The sequence below is a fragment of the Aulonocara stuartgranti genome, assembly GCF_965226115.1.
Source record: "Aulonocara stuartgranti genome assembly, chromosome: 9".
NCBI classification, from domain to species: Eukaryota; Metazoa; Chordata; class Actinopteri; order Cichliformes; family Cichlidae; genus Aulonocara; species Aulonocara stuartgranti.
The window spans coordinates 16,026,569-16,045,922 of record NC_138960.1 but is presented as its reverse complement, the minus strand read 5'-3'; positions in this window follow the sequence as shown (position 1 = coordinate 16,045,922).

Below are 19,354 nucleotides of genomic sequence, written 5' to 3'. Positions count from 1 at the left end.
ATCAAGAAGATATATGGGGATATGACAGGATATGGCAGCATCCACATGGAGACTGCATTTTGTTTGGTTTTATTTTCCTTCTCTTATGTTTTATTGAGTTCCTTATGAGGTTTTCCTTTGTTGCATCCATCCATTTTCTTCCACTTATCTAACTCAGCGTCGTGGTGGGGTTGGAGCTACCCGGCTCTCATAGGGTGTGAGGGAGGAAACACTCTGGACAGCTTGTGAGTCTGTCGCAGGGGCAAGTGCTTTATCAAGAATTTCAATAAATGCTTCTTGCTTCAAGAACTGATTCTTAAAGATTGGTTGGAAACATTCTGATACCAAAACAAGAACTGCTACCTTTGGCAAGAGGGCTCAGACAAATTGACCGTCTCTTCAGGTTCTGTGGTGAATGAGGTAACAAGTCTGACCTCCTGTAAGGGACCATCGTGGGAGCAGTAGATTCTAAGTTATGATGCATTTTAGATAATAATTTACTTTTGTTTTGCTTAAAGTCATAAGAAAAACAGTTGCTTGCCTGTTTTTCTCTGTGTTGATCAAATTTTGCTGATTGTTAAGTAAAAACTTGAAAACTTTGCATTCGCAGTGCGTTTCAATGTGAAGACTAATCGCTTGCAGGTGTGGTTGTTTAACTCTCAGACTGATGGTCCAGATTCAGCTGGTAACCTTCATGTTACTGAAAGCTTTGGCCTAAGAGTTTTCTGTCTGTCCCTTAAATCAGTGGAGTCGTTTGGTAGCGGGCCGCGAGAGTTGAGGCTCGGGTGTGAAATTTATGGTTTTCAGGGTTTTTATCATTAACTCGGTTTCCCTGGGTCTTCTCCCGTGTTGTAGTTGTGTCTTCTTTTGAAAGAAATAATTACGCGTTACCAAACGCAGAGAGGAGGATATTACTCTCAATGTTGTTGGCGCATTTCAGGAGGATCCTGCTAATAAAGTTACACAATTACACAGTGAATTTGCATTTATTATTATATTTACAAAATACCATACAAAATATTTTGTTGTATTTATCTGCGACACCTTAAAGGCCGGTCCGTGAAAATATTGTATACCATTAAACCGGTCCATGGTGCAAAAAAGGTTGGAGACTGCTGACTTAAATGATATATCATGAGCACCTGGTGAGAATTGCATTATATCTGGCAGAAACCTTCACTTGAGCTCAAAGGTGAACTGATTAGAATCTGATGGTCAAAGGTCAAGCTTGCTGTAACCTCATGAAACATAATAGACCTTGTACATCTGATATCTTGTGAACCTTTGGATAGGATTTCTTAAAATCTGGTAAATGATAAAGGTTCAGCCACTTTATTTGTAAGAGATATTCTCATCACTCACCCATATCTCATTATTGTCTGCTGGCTATAATTCTTTTGTGGAGGACCTGTGACTGTTATTAAGAAGGTTAACTTGAAGTGGATGGAGGAGCACAATTAATAATAATGATGATTAAAAGCAAAAACCTTTCTCCATTGATGACTTTCTGCTTCTTTGTCTCTTGAGTGTTGTCAGCATGACATGCTATCGGTTAATTGTGTGAATTTTAGTGTCAAATTTTACTAAAGTTGAACCTTTTTTCCCTCCATCATAGAACCCACTGATCAATAATTTGTTTGCAATTAATTAAAAGAGTTTTACTTCTGAAACGCTTGGTGACACTTTTTTCCCATTTATTCTTGTTCTAACACCAACTTGTTCTTACCTTGTTTTGCGTATTTTTAATATTTCAAAAACCATTCTCATGTATCATGTATCAGCCCGTCCTCTGTATCCTTAATGTGTAACAAACCACTGACTCCTTAGATTGTCAATGTTTAATGCACAAAATCTAGTTACAGCCCTGAACCATGATCTGTGATGACCTGTTACTGATACGTGTATCAGTTATGTACACACAGCTCAGCGTGGGCCCAACCAAACCACAGATCTCCCACTCAGCTCTTATGTCTATAATTAGTTTCATAGTGAGAGGAAATTCATTTTCACATGCCTAACAGCTTCCAACTGTCAGGCACTGCCAATGGATATGGATGGACTTTGTTCAGCTAATTACCCGAAAGCAAATTTGCCTTTTTCTGCCTTAGCAATAAAAAAAAAGAAGAACTTGTACCTTTAACTAAGAGTTTGCTAAGTTCCTGTTTATTAGTTTTGGTGTACATATGAGCAACATGAGGTATGAACAATAAATAAATCAATAAATTATGTTTACAATGGCTCTCTAGTATGACCCCAGTGATGACAAATCAATTAGCACAACTTTTGAGAAATTCCTTTAGCCAGTACTTTTCTTTTTAGCTCTTTGTGATTGCTGGTCATATATTTTTTGTGTATTGGTTTACTGTTATCAAGGTATAGCACAAGACTGTGGCCATGCTGTCAACTGAATATTGTGTTTACCATTTCTTCTTGAAATGTCCCTTGTAAACTTTTCATTTTTTGATGTGGCTCAAGCACTTTAATTTCACTCCAATGCAGCAATGAGTTTTATTTACAAAATGTTTTTTATCAAAGTAGATGTTACTTGTTATGATTGGTAGGTATATCATTACGCTTCCTTTGTTTTTTTCCTGACATAATCTTGACATTGCAGCTGAAATCTGAGCAGGTCCATCATCGTTTCCAGTCGGGCTAAATTCTTTGCAGGTTAATTATTCAGTAGGTCAGATAACTGGTTAAAAAGATTATTTACAACTACAGCTTAGTTTGTGATGATTCATGTTGAAAAAGTTTTAGTGTTTAAGTTTATAGTATTCCGATATGAAAAAACTCTTCTATTGCCACACATACAATGCCATGGTTCAGTGAGCTTATTTTAGTACACAGTTTGTGCCAATGGGCTAAACTATAAATTACTTGCTTAGAATTGTTGTTGTCAGGTAACAATTAACATACATGCACATTCATTGTAATAAAACATAAAGGTCACATTTATTTATTATCACTTCATTTGCATTTCTTATCTCATCCAACCAAAAGACAGATGAGCTTATGCCATGACAAGCCATCCATCATCCATCAGCCCACCCATCAAGGTCAAGGTCACATTTGTTGTTTTACAGCCTATCCACTGTTACTGGTCATATTTTTATGAAACCGACACATGATGATCACTTAATGAGTCGCCCCTCACACTGTGCTCATTGTCAACATACAGTTTGTCATTTTATAGCCATAAATATGGCCAGCAGGGTGAAGATGCTAGCAGGCAGGACATTCATGGAGCACCATAATCAAGTAGCCGGCATAGTATACAGAAGCAGATCCCAGGAACAACATCTGAGGTCTCTAGAGCACAAATGCACACACACATATATACAATATCAGATCAACCATAATGAGATATGCAGAGTCTGCAGACAAGGGACAAAAGGGACAACACTAGCTTGTAGTCTGAGAACGACTGGCCACTCATGTTTGAGCAAACCTAGGCTGCATGCATTTTTTGCACTGCAGAGTGCCCTGTCCATCTGCTTTTGTTGTAAATGCTTATATATACATATCGATGTTTTAGAATTGGAACAACACTTGCACTACAACTTGAATGTACACCTTGAATTACAACTCCGCTTGATAAGGTAACTGAAAAGGCCGTTTCCATGGATATACCACAGGCAGACCAGCTTCCCAAATCTCCCACCGTTCAAAGAAAAAAAAAAGATTCCTAGTTATGGCCATTTTAGAAGCACGACTGGAGATGTGTCTCCCACATTCAGCAAAGACGTATGCTATACTTGTTTTTCTGGCACATCCTATTAGTAAGTAAGAAGCCACTGCATCTATCAATGCAGCATGTTTCCAACTGTCATAGCTGGAAAATTAGACCTGAATTTGAAAGTATCTTTATGTTCAAAAGCTTCCACATTTCAGAATAAATGACTAAATAAAAATAAATAAAAGTCATTTCCCATCTATCTATTATGTGCATTTGTTGTGTTTCATCAATGTCTGTAAGCACTACTTCTAATCACCTTTATTGTGCATACACTTTGTTTCGCGTGAAGTCCTTACAGATATGCAGTTGTGATTTATATTGTTGCATAGAGGTCGACTTTGATCTATAATGCAGTGTCATTTCTTACAGGGACTGCTGATGAGATTTTCAGCTTCATTTGGCTGAGGTCTGAAAATCATATTTTGTCTAGAGGGAAAAGGCATATGGCTAATAAAGCCAGGGAGTGAGCTATCAGTGAAGTTCTCTGTAGTGCATAATAATGCAGTGTAACCACCAAAGTGTCACAGAGTAATTTTACTTTGATAGGAAATGCATATTTGCATTTGTTGCCGTGTTGTCAGTGGAGGTTTAATGTTTTCTGTTGGGAGCTCTACTTTAAAGAGTAACAGCATTTTTTAGCGTCTTCAGGTGTTAACTAATTATTGTATCCTTTAATTTATCCTTTTCCTGAAATCCAAGTCATGACATTATTTCTTTCCTGTATCATTTGTCATTACTGACCAAGTATAGTTCAAATGCCAAGGGAGACAAAGATGGTTGAGAACCAAACATGGTAAATGGCCTGTATTTGTATAGCGCTTTCCTTAGTCCCTAAGGACCCCAAAGCGCTTTACACTACATGCACACATTCACACACACATTCACACACTGGTGATGGCAAGCTACATTGTAGCCACAGCTGCCCTGGGGCGCACTGACAGAGGCGAGGCTGCTGGGCCCTGGCGCCACCTGACCATCTGACCACCACCAGCAACGGGTGAAGTGTCTTGCCCAAGGACACAACGTCCGAGACTGTCGGAGCCGGGGCTCAAACCGGCAACCTTCCGATTTACAAAATGAACTGCCAACTCTTGAGCCACGCTCGCCCCAACAACAACCAAAAGCAACCCTTATAGCCTTGGCTTACCACAACACATAAGGCTACTCGGTGAAGGTCATAAACTGAGTCTCTGACTACATGGACTTCTGTTATGGGGAAAACTAGCACATTTTGCTTTTGTGGGCCCTCAAGGCAGCAGCGAAGGCTTTGACAGAACTTCTGTTGCTAAGACTCATGGGATGTATTGTTGAATTGTAACAAAACAACCATTACTTTAGCACTACTGATGTGTTTATGTCACTTTCTAGTACACTTGCAGGAACCCATTCACCATTTATCAACAGAAAGCCACTGTATGGTGCTTTGTTCTGAAAAACAGGTGAAAGAAACTTTTCATAGAGTCTGGACAAGCTAACAAAAAACAGCTTAAAAATGAAAAAGTGTACAAGGCCATATTCTTTAAACATAGGAGTGACACTGAAAATGTTACAGCTGTAGTATTCAGTTCTGAGTATTATATGAAAATATATTATATATTCTACAGTTGTGGTCTGAAGTTTCCATACACTCACAATGGGTATGAATGTCACTGTAATTGTGGGCTTTTAATGACATCTTTGAGTGGTTCTTTTTACATGGGGTAATGATTATACGGTGTACTTTTTAATGACTTTAAAAGACAGGAATTGTTTGCACAAGTTTTTATTTATTTTGGCTATTCTCCACTCAACACAGAGTTAGAACTACATATACAGATGTATACACCTCAGCTAATATCTGGTAAAATCCCCCTTAGCAAACTGCAAATCGATCAGATGCTTTTGGTAGCCATCAATAACCTTCTGGCTGGATATTTGACCATTCTTGTTGGCAGAATTGGTAAAGTTCATTTTAATTGATTGGTTCCCTGGCACAAACCCAGTTTTTAAGTACAAACTTTTGATGGGGTTGTGGTTGGGGCATTGAGAAGGCAATTTAAGAAGCTTATTGCTGACCCACTTTATCCATTCCTAAACCAGTTTTGATGTGTGTTTGGCATCATTGTGCTGTTGGAAAACCAAGTACTGTCAAAGTTTCAACCACATATTGCTGCCGGGTTGAAATGAAGTTGAAGAATTTAGATTGAAATAGATTATTTGAAATTTAAAACAGCCTCAGCTACCACCGCCATACATGACAGTGGGTACAGTGTTCTCAGGTTTTAATGCCTCACCTTTACTTTTCCAAACAAACTTCTTGCTATTGTGGCCAAAAAAACCTCATTGTTTGTCTCATCTGACCATACGAATTCTCTCCAACAGGCATTTGTTTTTTGGGGGAGTTTTCCCCTTGGTTCACACCCTATCCGTCCACCAGGATGTAAAACTTTCTTCACTGTGGACAGTGACACTGGTGTTCCAGCAATTTTCATATCATGGCAGGCTTGAGCCGTGTTGGTTCCTAAGTTGTTCGTAAACATCCTGACCAATTTCCTCTCATCTTAGGATTCTTCCAGACCTTTGCAAAGTGGTAACACTCCCAAATATCTTATACTTACATGCCAAGTTTGAGATGATGATCTTTGAATCTCCAAGAGACCACCCAACTTGTGTAAAGCGCTTAGAGCTCTTAGAGCTTTGCAGACTTTCCCATTGCTCTGAGGTTTGAGTGCTGGCAAACAAATCCTTTTTTTAATTCTGGGAAAGAGAAACAACGAACTGTAGTCAATCATGATTACTAAAGAGACGTTAATAGGCCTTGACCTTATCAGACATTGTAGAACACTCATCACCACTTATTAAAATATTTAACTTAGAGTATGAATATATTTGAGCTTGTATTTGTTTATACTTTTTAAGTATGAAATAAAGAAAATCCAAAATAAATTAATTAAAGATGTATATTCAAAGAAATCATTAAAAGCTCGAAATGACCATGACATTCATGCCCATAATGAGTGTGTGTACACTTCTGCATTTACACTAGATAGAAAGATACTGATAATAGTGATGATCAAATAACTCAGGGATTATAGTAAGGGAGAAAAAAGTGAGAAGCAGACACAAAAACCTAAGCAAAGATGCATCATACTGATTTTGAGAAGATAACTGAATGAGGTGTATAAAGGACATCCAGTTTGGCCATTAAGTCACCCACAGACCCTGTGTAATGCTGTGGCATCTGTGACTGTCACTCTATGGTTGGATTAATGTCTAGTAATCATACTTAATTATTATCCCCACCTGCTTGTGGACTGCCTGAGACTGTGGGACCTTGTAAAATGCAGAGCTGAGAGCCAAGCAACCATCTCTGGGGAGATGATTGAATGTCACAAAGCAAGCCTGGCCAGCCAGGGAACATTCAAGGCTGTCAGGTTGGCCCAGTGCTTTTGGAAACCATATAAAAACAAAAAGGTCACCAGTTCAATGGCAGCAGCCAGTATACCCGTCTACTCTGGTGAATGCTTCCCAAGTGGCTGTCTGTGTCTTAAAACTGAGACACTGAAAAAGTTGATTTTGTGTTAGAAGCAACATCTGCTCAGCAGAAGAGGGAATAACATAAACCCAAATTTGCTTTGTTATGGACCTATTTCATAGTATGCAACACAAAAAGGGTTGTTTACATCCCAATTTTTTCAAATATTAACTTCCAAAGAATATGTGCACTGTTCTCATGTGATTTTAGTTTATTTTTATATTTATTTATTTTTCCTGCTGTAGGGAAACAAACAGTGCATTGCAAAATACTATAAAACCTAAATAAATATTGGTATGTGTAGCTTTTACTTATGGGACGGTGATAACTGATTTTTAGTGGTACCCTAATGGCTTAAAATTACATTCCCATACAATTAAAATGGATTTTAAATGACATTTTATGAATCCATATTCTCATTTGGATTATAATTTCTTTGTGACAATTCATTAACGAGACATTTTTGCCCTTTATGTTTTTGGCTTTCCTACTGATTCTCCCTTTCAGAAAACCAGTTATATGTTAGATGGTGCAGGATTAATCCCCCATAGGGGAAACACTCCTAACAAACTCACTACTGGGAATTGGTGTATTTTAACCCTGATCTACCTCTCAAACCTAATTAGTATTTTGCTGTCTATACCTAACAGAACAGCACCTGAAAATGAAACTAAACAGCAAGTAAAAAACTACTTCAAAAGATATACATACTAAACTGAGTTATAAAAAAGTAGAATAAATAAGACTATCATCCAGGAGTGTTCCTGGATGAAAGTCTTATCGATTATCCCTCCATCAACTCCCTGCTTAACCATTCTTATAACTGTAAGGCATTTCTTTGCAAGAAATACATTTCTTCTCAAAAATAACTGAGAATGCATTTCAGTGGTGAAAACAGTCATTTTTAGGAGACAGATTAGTTTTGAGACCATTTTATGTAAATCTATTGACAAAGGCACTGACTCATAAAAAATTATTAGCAAATATTTCTGCATCTAATAAGCATCGACTTCTCTCAATGTCTTGGTTAAAAAAATACTTCCAAAGTGAAACTTGTGCTGAAGTTGGAGATGCAAGTCTATTGAATGTACTTTTTTGAAGTCCCATGGATGTCCTTGTTGGACTTCTTGCAAAGGAAAGCTTATGTGTTTCATACAGTCATGGGGAAAAGAAAGTTTTCACAAGATTCTTTGCAGTCTTGTGAAAAACTGAGAACGACTCATGATTCCATAACAAAAGATTTTTTTTTTTTTTTTGCATTTTTTTGCATGGTTTTATTGGTCTCTGACACCCCACTGTTTTCCCACTCTTCTTTACAGTGTTGCTTCAGTTCATTGAGCTTTGCATGCATTCATTTTTATAGAACGCTCTTAAAACTCCACATTTCAGTCAGGTTGAGGTCTGAACTTTGGTCGATCCATTGAACCACCTTGATTCTTTTCTTTGTAAGTCATATTTTAGATGTGTTGCTATGTTTAGGATCTGTTGCATGGCCCAGTTTCAGCAGTTGTCTGTAATTGCAAAGTGCCGAACTCATGTGGCTGCAAAGCATGCCCAAATCATCACCCTCCACCTCCATGCTTGAATGGCATGAAGTATTGGCACATATATGGTGTGTTTGTGTTTTTTCTTGATGTGGCATTGTGCATCTGTTCAAATTACATTTTTCTAGATATGATTTAGCAAACCTAAGCCATGCTGCCATGTTCATTTTAGAGAGAAGAGGACTTCTGTTGGCAGTCTTAGATAAACCTCTTGGTTTTTTTTTTCTGTGTGCCTATTCTCTGAGCACTGCATGGTCTGAACTTGGGTTAAATTTTCTTGGATGTTTAGTCCTGCAAAGATTATAGCATTTTGTTTTAACACACAACTGAATGCTCTAGAGCAGCAAACTGACAAAACATCTGATTTTATAGAGGTGCTCACATTTCCTATGATCAGTTAAATGACCATGTATCACCCCAGTATCACACAGACCTCCTGATCACGATTAAATAATTCTCATCTTTCTGGAACCATTAGAATTTTCTTTCTAGCCCGAAATGGTTGAAAGTTATGATAATGCGAAGCACACATGGTAAAATCTAGGCAGAGCTGATTTTTCTGTCTGTGTTCTGACAGCAGTACCTTTTGAATGCTTTATGATAGCATGACACACTGACTGTCCCTGCAAATCGTACTTTCTATTTTTTTCTGAAACCGTTTGGATTTTGTCTGAAACACAAACAGTAACAGAATTACAGTCATTTAAAAAGTGCTTGCAAAATAGGCCCAGTAAAAGAATTGCTACATAGAGACCTGTGAACACCTTGTTTTTGACTGTAGTATTTGCTTTTATCTCTCTTAATTAACAAAACCATAAAAATTCCAGGAAATAAAAAATAAATAAATAAAAGTAAACACTTGAGGGTAAGTTCTCACCTTTAAAACTAAGGAACAAATCATGTTAGACAAAAAGCATTGCATACACCAATATGCACAGTCCAAAATGATTTAAGGTAAGTGCTCTGCATATTCTGTTGCCTTTTCGTAATACTAGTCACATTTTATTTTTACCATAAGCAATCTCAGTTGTAGATTCACCAGTTTGTGCCACGCGCCACCTCTGGTACAATCCGAGGATGCACGCATTATTTCTGCATCTTCCTTCTGTTGAATCTGTTGATCTGATGCAATTGAAGCAGGCAGTTACTGTGCAGCAATAATTAGCTTCAAATCACAGAATATCATTTCAGACTTGGGATTTGCAGATGCAGAAAAGGTAAATTTGCATCCATTTCCAGTGATCAAAGGTATATGAGTTTTTGTCGGGTTTCCCGTGAATTTCTGTGGTATCTCATTATAAGTTGCTTTGTTTATCTTATACAGTAACTTAATTACTGCCTTTGGAAACAGATGTCTCGACACCTTTCATTATGAAAGGGTAGCCTGCAAGATCCAGCAATTGTGCTCCACAGGCAATGAGAACAGAACATGAATTTCAATTCACACAAGACAGAGAGAGTGGTTCTATTAGATTAGCAACAAAACAGTGAAAAATAAAGTGAAACATAAATAGCATCTTCATTTAGTTTCCAGCTTGGTCAACAATTGAACATTCTTTGAATGAGGAGCAAAATAGTTTTTTTTTCTTTCATGTTTTTCTTTTCCTTCCAGTGTACAGCTTCATTTGATATATTCACTGTGGGATATGAGGACTCTGGAAAGAGCATTTCTCTGAGTCTTTTTTAATACCAATATCCTGCTGGGTGTGTTAAGCCAGGGAGCGGTATAATTATGCTAGAAAGGAAATCTATGAAAAAAAAAAGAAGGTAAAAAGACATTTCTGTTTCACTCAACGCACCGGAAAAAGACAAAGCTGTTTTGTGTTCTGTGTATTCCTATATTTACAGTCGCGGAGAGAATATGTGCTTCGCTGTTACTGAAAGCAATATGACATGGACTTTGCTAACAGAGTTTAGACGGGAGTAATGAAGTGCGTCCGAGATGCCTCTTCATATCACTTTCATACTTGTAGCACACTGGAGGACTGATTGCTTTGTGATATTAAACTAAAGACAACAGATTACTTTGGAGAAAATTCAATGATAAAAACCAGCGAACCTCGCGGTTTACTACTGCTTTACCGAGGGAGAACAAACTGAATGAGTAAGATGATAACATTTCAGTACTTTGTTTTATTTAACTGGAAAGACCACAAAGGTAAATATCTCATGTGCCTTACCTAAAAAATTATTCCGACCTCTTCTGGCATGATGATGATTATCTACTGTAAGTCAAGATTTTCTTCTATTTTCCTATCATTTCCATCTAGTTTGTGCCTCCTCATAAGATTTGACAATTCCCTCTTGAATGAATGAATTAAGAAATGGAATAAAAAACAGCCATCAGAAGCAGTCAGGTGATGTCTGATTTACCTGTTTAAAGGTTTGAAGCTGCACAGAGATAAATTCTGAGCCTCAAAATCAGTCAGATATACCAAATGATGCTTGAAAGCATCGACCTTTGGCCATTAAGAAAATACAACTTATTTTCTTCCCACCTGGCTCATTAAACCCTCCAGTAGTGTTTTATAGAGACCATATATGTTTTGGGCTATTTTTCATCTTTCGGTGTTGATATGTATTTTACTAATGCTTTATGGATAGAGTTGAAATCTTTAACCTGGCCTGCTTCCCTAAACTCTTCATAACACAAATGTTGTAATAAATTAATTAGTAACAAAAATTTGGCAAATTCTAAAGTTTATTACTGTGACTAGATCTTTCCATCTTAGAGCAAGCTAATTTGCATCGATGTGATGGAAAGCTGTACTGTTTCTATGGAATGCAGGGTATTGATGTTAAAGTCCAGCGCAAACTACAGCATTGGAACTGTTTGTTCCACTGTTTGTTCATTATATTTACCTTCCAAGGAGCCAGACTTTCTTGTATTTTTGTTAAGTGGTCTTCAAACATAGTTGTCTAGGCTTTCTGGAGGTCTTTCAAATGTTTTCTTTTAATGTTGGCTGCAATTTTACTCGTTTTCAGTCCACTCCTTGTGCCTGACCATTTTTGGAGAAATGTAAAATTCTATCTTTTAACAAACAAAAAGATTCCCAAACAGCTATCAGCTGAAAACTTGGCATGTCCTGGCAGTGTGGACAGTGTCCTTAGAAAAATGAGGAAAGTGGAAAGGAGGATACAAACAGACATGGCAGGCCTAAAAGACTATCACTCTAGATGAACAATAACTGAAAATCATGTCCTTAAGAAATAGTTAAAATATTAAGTAAGGCATACAGGGAGAAAAAGCTGAGGTATGCCAATATAATAAATGAACTGGACGAGAATAAGTGACGCCAGGTCTTATAGAGCAATCAATACAAATTTTAAAGTTTTGGTTCAAATCCTCAGTATGTACAGAGGTCAAGAGACAACACCAAGTGTCTACAACCAACTGTAGAACATGGTGGATGCGTTGTGATGTATTTATGTCAGTGGTGTTTCAGATCTTGTCAAAATGTATGCAATTGCACACAGAGAAATGCACTGTGTAGCATCAAATTTTGCATTACCATCTTGAAAGCATCTGATTGGCAATGGCTTCTTTTGTTCAGTGTGACAATGATCACACTGCAAATGCAGTAAAAGCATACCTGGATGGAAAAACACACAATGGTAGACTATCAGTCAGGGACTGGCCTTCGCCATGAACATGCATTTTGTTGGACATCGATGTGGATGACTTGTTTTATGAAGGAGACTAAGCTGCCCATTCGCTTATGTTCACTGTTTTCTGGACTGATGCCCTGGACAAGTTGTATATGTGTATGTTATATAATAACTTATTAGGAGGATAATAATACTAGTTATTTTTTTTATATTTTCTTCATTTTTTTAGTGTTGATTTTATTTTTTGGATGAAACGTTTAAATAATGCAAACTATAGTAGATCCATCTACGTGGATTATCAGCATGCAGTTACGTTTGCATTCCATTTTTACAACTGTGTCTGCTGTAGACTGAACATTGTGTTATTGTTCTGACTGGAGAACCTAAAACCTTATTTTGTGGTCTGGGCTGGCTTGATTTTGCCTGTTTACAGTGGTTACAACATATTAACCTTTTTATAGAAATGGGATTGCAAACTCTGCTTGCCTTCAGCAAATACTTGCAATGTCACCAGAGCCCTGGAAGTCAATGAAATAATACAATGTCCTTAGTGCCAAAGATAACATAGAATATGTTATCAGAAGCATTATTTGGTCACAAATTGTTTCATCTTTATTATGAAGGGACGTATTTTGACTCTGCAGGCTTTCCTTATTTTACTTGTCACACAGTGTGTAAGATACTGAAGAACAGCGTCTGGGTTATCCTGGTCCCAAAATGAATAAACCCTGTCCTTATCTAAAAATGTAGAAACATTCCAGAAACCTTTGTTCATCTCTGCTGTTTTTTATTAACCCAACCTTTACAGTACGTAACACATTTTGTGGGTCATCGTTGTCAATTCCTGATTAAAATATGTCATCCTTTTTTGCATAATGCTGTTAACACATTTCCCCCTTTTTTTGCTGGTTTACTGTCAAAACAAGTCATCTGGGTTACCCCTTTATCAGCTACCCACTCAGCACTGTTACAGATAAATCCCTCTTACTCTTTTACCATGCTGCTTATCACTTACTGTGCCATGATGTGGTCACAGCAAATACAGCAAAAAGAAGATGAATCTGCTTGTCTGCAGAAGTCACTTCTGCAGATATGCCTGAATTTTAAAATTCACCTCAAACGTAAGCTTATTTAAGCCTAGCAGCAATTAAAGTTTCCAAAGTGGATAGTTGCCATTTTTCTTTTTAACAGATTTTTGGGTTGACATCTTATGGCTAGGAAAGAGGGGAAATGACAGGATTTATTTTGTCTAATAATATTATACTGAGAATTTGCAGGAGGCTCCTTGTGAGAGGAACACGGATAGGCGATACTAAATCCTCTTTGTGGTTTGTTTGTAGACATCCAATTATATTCAATTGTTATAAATACTTCAGGTGTCAGTGAACATTATTTTTCTATTAATCTAAATCTTCACATTTGTGTTTGACATCAGCACATTAGCGCTGTCAGTGGGAGCATGTTAGCAGACTGATGGGTCAAACTGTATTGATGAGCAGTTCTCCAGGTTTTCTGGAGGTCTGTCAAAGTTTTTCTGTAGACATTTGGCTGCTTTGAAACTAATTTTGAATCCAGTGTTTGTAATTGAAAAGGCACAGGAATCTGGATGAGGTGCAACTTGCTAAGGTACGTTTAGTGGTATTACTGAAATATGTATGTGTTCTTGCATCTTTCACTATCTCGGAGTGAAGTGAACTTTCATTTTTTACTCTCCCTTGGCAACACATCAGCTGGACCTTTAGCTAGCAGACACACTAGTGTGATTAGCTAGTGTGACAAACTGCACACAAACAGTTTGTGTGTTTGCTAATGTTTGTTAAGGTGGTAGAAACATTACATCGTTGCCTGCCACTTAAAAACATTACTCCCTTTATACTCGCTAGCTACATGCTAAAGTAGCACGGCCACAACTTATGGGTACCTGCACTTGTTTCGTCCCATTTTAACCCACAAGTATTAAAAGCTATAAATGATAGAACTGAACCTAAAGTAAGGAGTAGAAAGTACAGATAATTATATAAAAATGTACAAAGTAAAAGTAAAAAGTTGTCAGAAAAATAAATACTTAAGTAAAATACAGTTGATACCTAATAATTCTACTTTTGTACAGTAACATAGTATTTGTACTTAGTTACTTCCCACCACTGGGGATAAGTTACGGCTTAGGCTAAGCTGTAGGGTAAAGACAGGCATTAACATGCATTAGACTCTTTAATAGTTATAAACTCTTAATGAGAAATTCTTTACTAACCTGGAATAAATGTATTTATCATCCCTCTTAATAATTAGCTGTGAAAAAAAGCTGAAGGTTCAACCCAAGGAAAAATAGGCTAGGTTTCTAAGCTTAAAAATATTTAACCACCTTGTGGGTGTAAACCTCCTCCATGAAGTCAATTAATAATTTTTAGCTGCCAAGCACTGAAAAAACAAATATTGTATGCCTCTCCAATCGCCTGTCTTCAATTTTCAAAATACGGCTGAGAGATTGATGTAGATGTTAAAACTGCTGCATGCATGTCCTTTAAAACTTCCACAAAGGAACTCTGAATAGAGAAATACAGACTTACTTATCATCTGCCTTCTACCATGTGCTGTATCTGTCTCTTTTGTAATGTGAATTGCAATAGTCTTTTCCTGCTCCTAGCATTTGGGAACTGCATCTACCATGCTTGAGAGACTTTATTTTTCATCTGTATGAGCTATCTAACCTTGTGACAATCACATCGCTACCCATGTGTATAATAGTTGTTTGGACATCATTTCAGAAAATGGAAGTTAACACACCCAAACATGTTACTCTATTGCAGATACAAGGTCATTCTTGTCAAAGATGCACGCATACATCTACCGCATGTGAAGCTTAAAAGGACAATGAAATAAATGCAGAGTGTAAGTATGCAATATGAGTAACACATAAAATTTAAAAAGAAAATAATGAAGACTCTATAAAGATATATATAACTTGAATTTAACAAACAGTGAAGTGCACATTTAGAGGCTTCATTGTGTTGCGGACAGTATCGCGTGTGTATGTGTCCTTAACAGAGCACTACAATATGTTTGGATGATTTGAGGACATGAGGCGTAAATGCGTGTTATAAATTTAGCCAGTGTCTTGGCCTTCCTTCTCTGTCTTGTCCCCCTGACGACCAAGGCCAGGTCCCTGCTGATGGAGAGAGAGGGGTCAACTCTGGCAGCAGGAACAAAGTGGACTTGACAAGTGTGAAAGATTTAGTGCTGGGCATTTAGAGTGATCATCTTTTCCCCTTTGTCAGCAGGTAGAGAAATTTTTCCGCCCTTACTGTGTCCTTGATTCAAGTTTGATGGCAAAGGGGGAAATCCTGTCTTGGTGCCTGCCTCCCCTCTGCTGTGATGCGGAGGCCAGTTAGGTATATTGCTCTGCCGAAGACTATTATTGCTCAGAGTGTGATTATTATTATTACTGCAAATCCTCAGTTCTAACTTCCTGCCTGAAAGATCTGCATTTTGCTTATCTTTATATATAAAAGGAATGGATCCATAGGGATTGTAAGAGTTTGCACACGCCTATCAATCTAAAAGCTGTCCCCTTGAAAGAAATTACTATTCATTTGTTTTCTTATTATATTTCAACACGTTTCCTCTTATTTCATTTCCTCTTGCTCTCCACAGCTCCCCTTTGTGTTATATGACTTAATTTTCCTGAAGAGCAGCAAATGTTACAGTTCAGTGGTATTTTGAGGCCTCTTAAATCCCAGGGACTGCGCCTCATAGATTTCAGTAAACTATGAAATTAAATATGGGACCTCCTGTGTGAATTGGATTTAAATATCCCTATTACTCCAGCAAATGAATAAAAAAAAAGGTAAGATTAACTTTTAAATGATGGAGAGAATCCTCCTGTGCTATGGCTTCATAATTAGGTCATTAGTGCAAGCATGATGCTTCATAATCCTTCCCAGCAGCAAGTGCGATACCACAGATCTGTATCACCCTGTTATCAGCTCTCCAGAGATATAACTATTGCTTTTTTTCGGGACCTCACCTGGACAGTGAAAACAAACAATAATAAGCCATAAATCCACCTCCATTACGTGCTCCGTGCCTTGATGTGATGGATTTAGATGAGGCAAGTTCAGCTGAATCCTGAGAAGTCTTAATTATGGCTGGCACACGAGTAATCCACAAAGAGCACATTTTATATTGCACGAATTAAAAATAACCATACCAAATGAAAAAAAAAGACATGGCCGTTTAGAATTTTTCACAACAAAGATAGTAAACGAAGATCCTCTGATGATCTGACGAGGCAAATTTGAACTTTTCGGGCAGAGCCGTGGATGCATGTAAGCAAGAAACATCATCTCCCATTTGTCTGTGTTGAAACTGAATTAACCCTCCAGTTTTGTGCACCACACCCCTTTACTTTAGTGTTCCTGGTCAAAATTGACTGGTCTGTTTTAACTGCTCTTAATTAGCATAAAAAACATTTTTCACCACCAAATTTAGTTCAGAGGGTAGTTCAATGGGTCGTTCAGTGGTTGTTCAGTAGGTCATTCAGTGGATCTTTCATTTGGTTATCCAGTTGGGGCCGGGGCAGTGGATTCCCATTCATTTCCTATGGCAGTCATTTTGACCGGGAACACCAGAGATGTAACAAGGTTGATTAAAACACTCAAAATTCAATGAAAGAGGTGCTCATTACTTTTATATGTTCAAGTGCATAGTGTGGAGGATGTCAAAAGGCCTTGAGGTAATCAGATGTAAAACACAATATATATGAGTGTTTTACGTTGTAAATCAGTCAGATTTGACCCGAACACGACAGGAAGGTGTTCGTTATATGGTTAAAGGCATCTTTTCTGGCTGGAGTCTTCCAAATAAGGAAAGCGGAGTTAAGCAGGCAGTGACAATTGAAACCCACTCGTAGAAAACCATCGAGCATCAGTAGTATGTGGGCTAATAGACAAAGTGGATTTTAGGCTAAACATTCTAAGAATAAAAAGTGGAAACTGGAAAAAAAACTGGAAACCAAAAGGGAGAGTAAAAATTGGAGGCATGGGAGTTTATTTTACTCAAAAAAAGTCAGTTATAGTGATCAAGAAAAGAGGCTACAAAGAGTAAGGCTGTCTTATATAAGAAATGAATCACAGCATTGTGCATGCCACATGAGTTGACCCATGACTGACACTCCTGGCCTGCCTTTCCATCCAGCTTGTCAATCAATCCAGTCCAGACCTGCCAATCCAGCCAGTCAACATGGCAACACACACCTCTAAAATATTTTTTTGCCTCCAAAACATATTTTCAAAATGCCAATAAGCACAATAACGAGGAGGAGCAGAAGGTTGTTGGGAGATGTTGTGGAGCCAGCACCTACGTAATGTCCCTTGTCCAGCCAAACAGTTCAACCTCCCCTCCCTTTTCTTCTCATGTGAAGGTTAAAACACATCACTTGGCATCTCCATCCTACACAAACTTCATCGGCATGAAGGACAGCTTTTAATGTGCTCTTTTTCAGTTTGTTCCTTGCCAGCTTTCAGCAGAACACACAAAGCACACATTATGTTGCCCAAAGTCAAAGCCAGCAATGAGGCGGTATTACCCGACTCTGACCTTTGAATTGGCCTAACAAACAGCAGCATTCATCCAACCTTTTTGTAAGAGGGTTTAAGAATAAGTGGTTGCAAGCCCATAAGAATAGATACAAATGTGTTTGAACACGTATAATGTTAGAAAGAGTATCAGACCATTTGAAGAAATGAACTTATCATTCATATTCATATTACTTTCTGAACATAGTAACTTTGTTTAGTATTAACTAGCATAGTGAATAGGTTGCACACCAGACGTACCATGTTGCATGCATGCACTCTTTGAGTTGTGTATATAAAAATGCAATGTCTGATATTAAATTATGCTAATCAGGTTTTGCACTTTTTGAACAATAAATTCTGCTTTTGCATTTCATACCAGGAAGATGTTTCAGTTGGTTTTTTTGGTGTTGTTTTTTTGCATTGGGTCAAATCTTCCTTTAAAACTTGATAAATAACAACTTAACAGACAAGAGTTCTCTTCATATTTTTACAGTAGTTTTATGATGGTCAAATGGGTGCCAAGTGTGGGCGGTGGACTGTTCAGCTAACTAATTTTCTGCTTTAGCAAGAAGTCCAAAACATAGTTTAGCATTGTTTTGCTGAAATGAGCAATACCTTCTTTGAAAAAGGAATAGTCTGAATTGTCACATAATGTATTCTCCTCCATATCCATATAACCCCCATATCCCATGTTGTTCAGTCTTTACCAACTGAAGTCATATCAGTCATATGAGGCTAAAATAAGATGGCAACCTCCTTGCAACCAGGAAAAAAGTGGTTGCCCAGTGATTCCACTGGTGGGGTTTCTATTCACCAATCACCTGATATGCACAGATCACATCGCATGCACATGTGAGACAAATTTCACATCGCAAACTTTTCTCAGATCAAGAAATTTAAGCTGCATTCAAGTACGTGAGTAAAACTGGGACATTTGGGCTACCTCTGCATTCCTGCAGTTTGGTTTTTGTTTTTTTGTAGTTGTGATTTTTTTCCCCACATCTGTTTTTTAATAAACAAAATGTATATTTCTTTTTCTAAACAAGCAGAAAAGCTCATCACCCCTTTACTAGAAAACACAGATTTAACTATTATAAGCTTTACACCGTAGATTATGAAGGTTGATATATGGTTAATACATGGTTCAAATAAACTGCTGCTAAGTGCCACCACTGCTACTGTTACTAACATCAGTGTTAAACTGCTATTATCAGAGAATGGTAAGATTAAAACTAAAGTGTCATTCCACATTACCTGAATGATCCACAGTTATGTACAACCATAGTGTTCCTTCATCTGCAGCTGATCTCTCACTGACTTTTCCCAGCAGGCTACTGTTTAGTGTGTATAATTGACAAAACTATGAGAAAACCAAAAACAAACAAAAACAAAAATG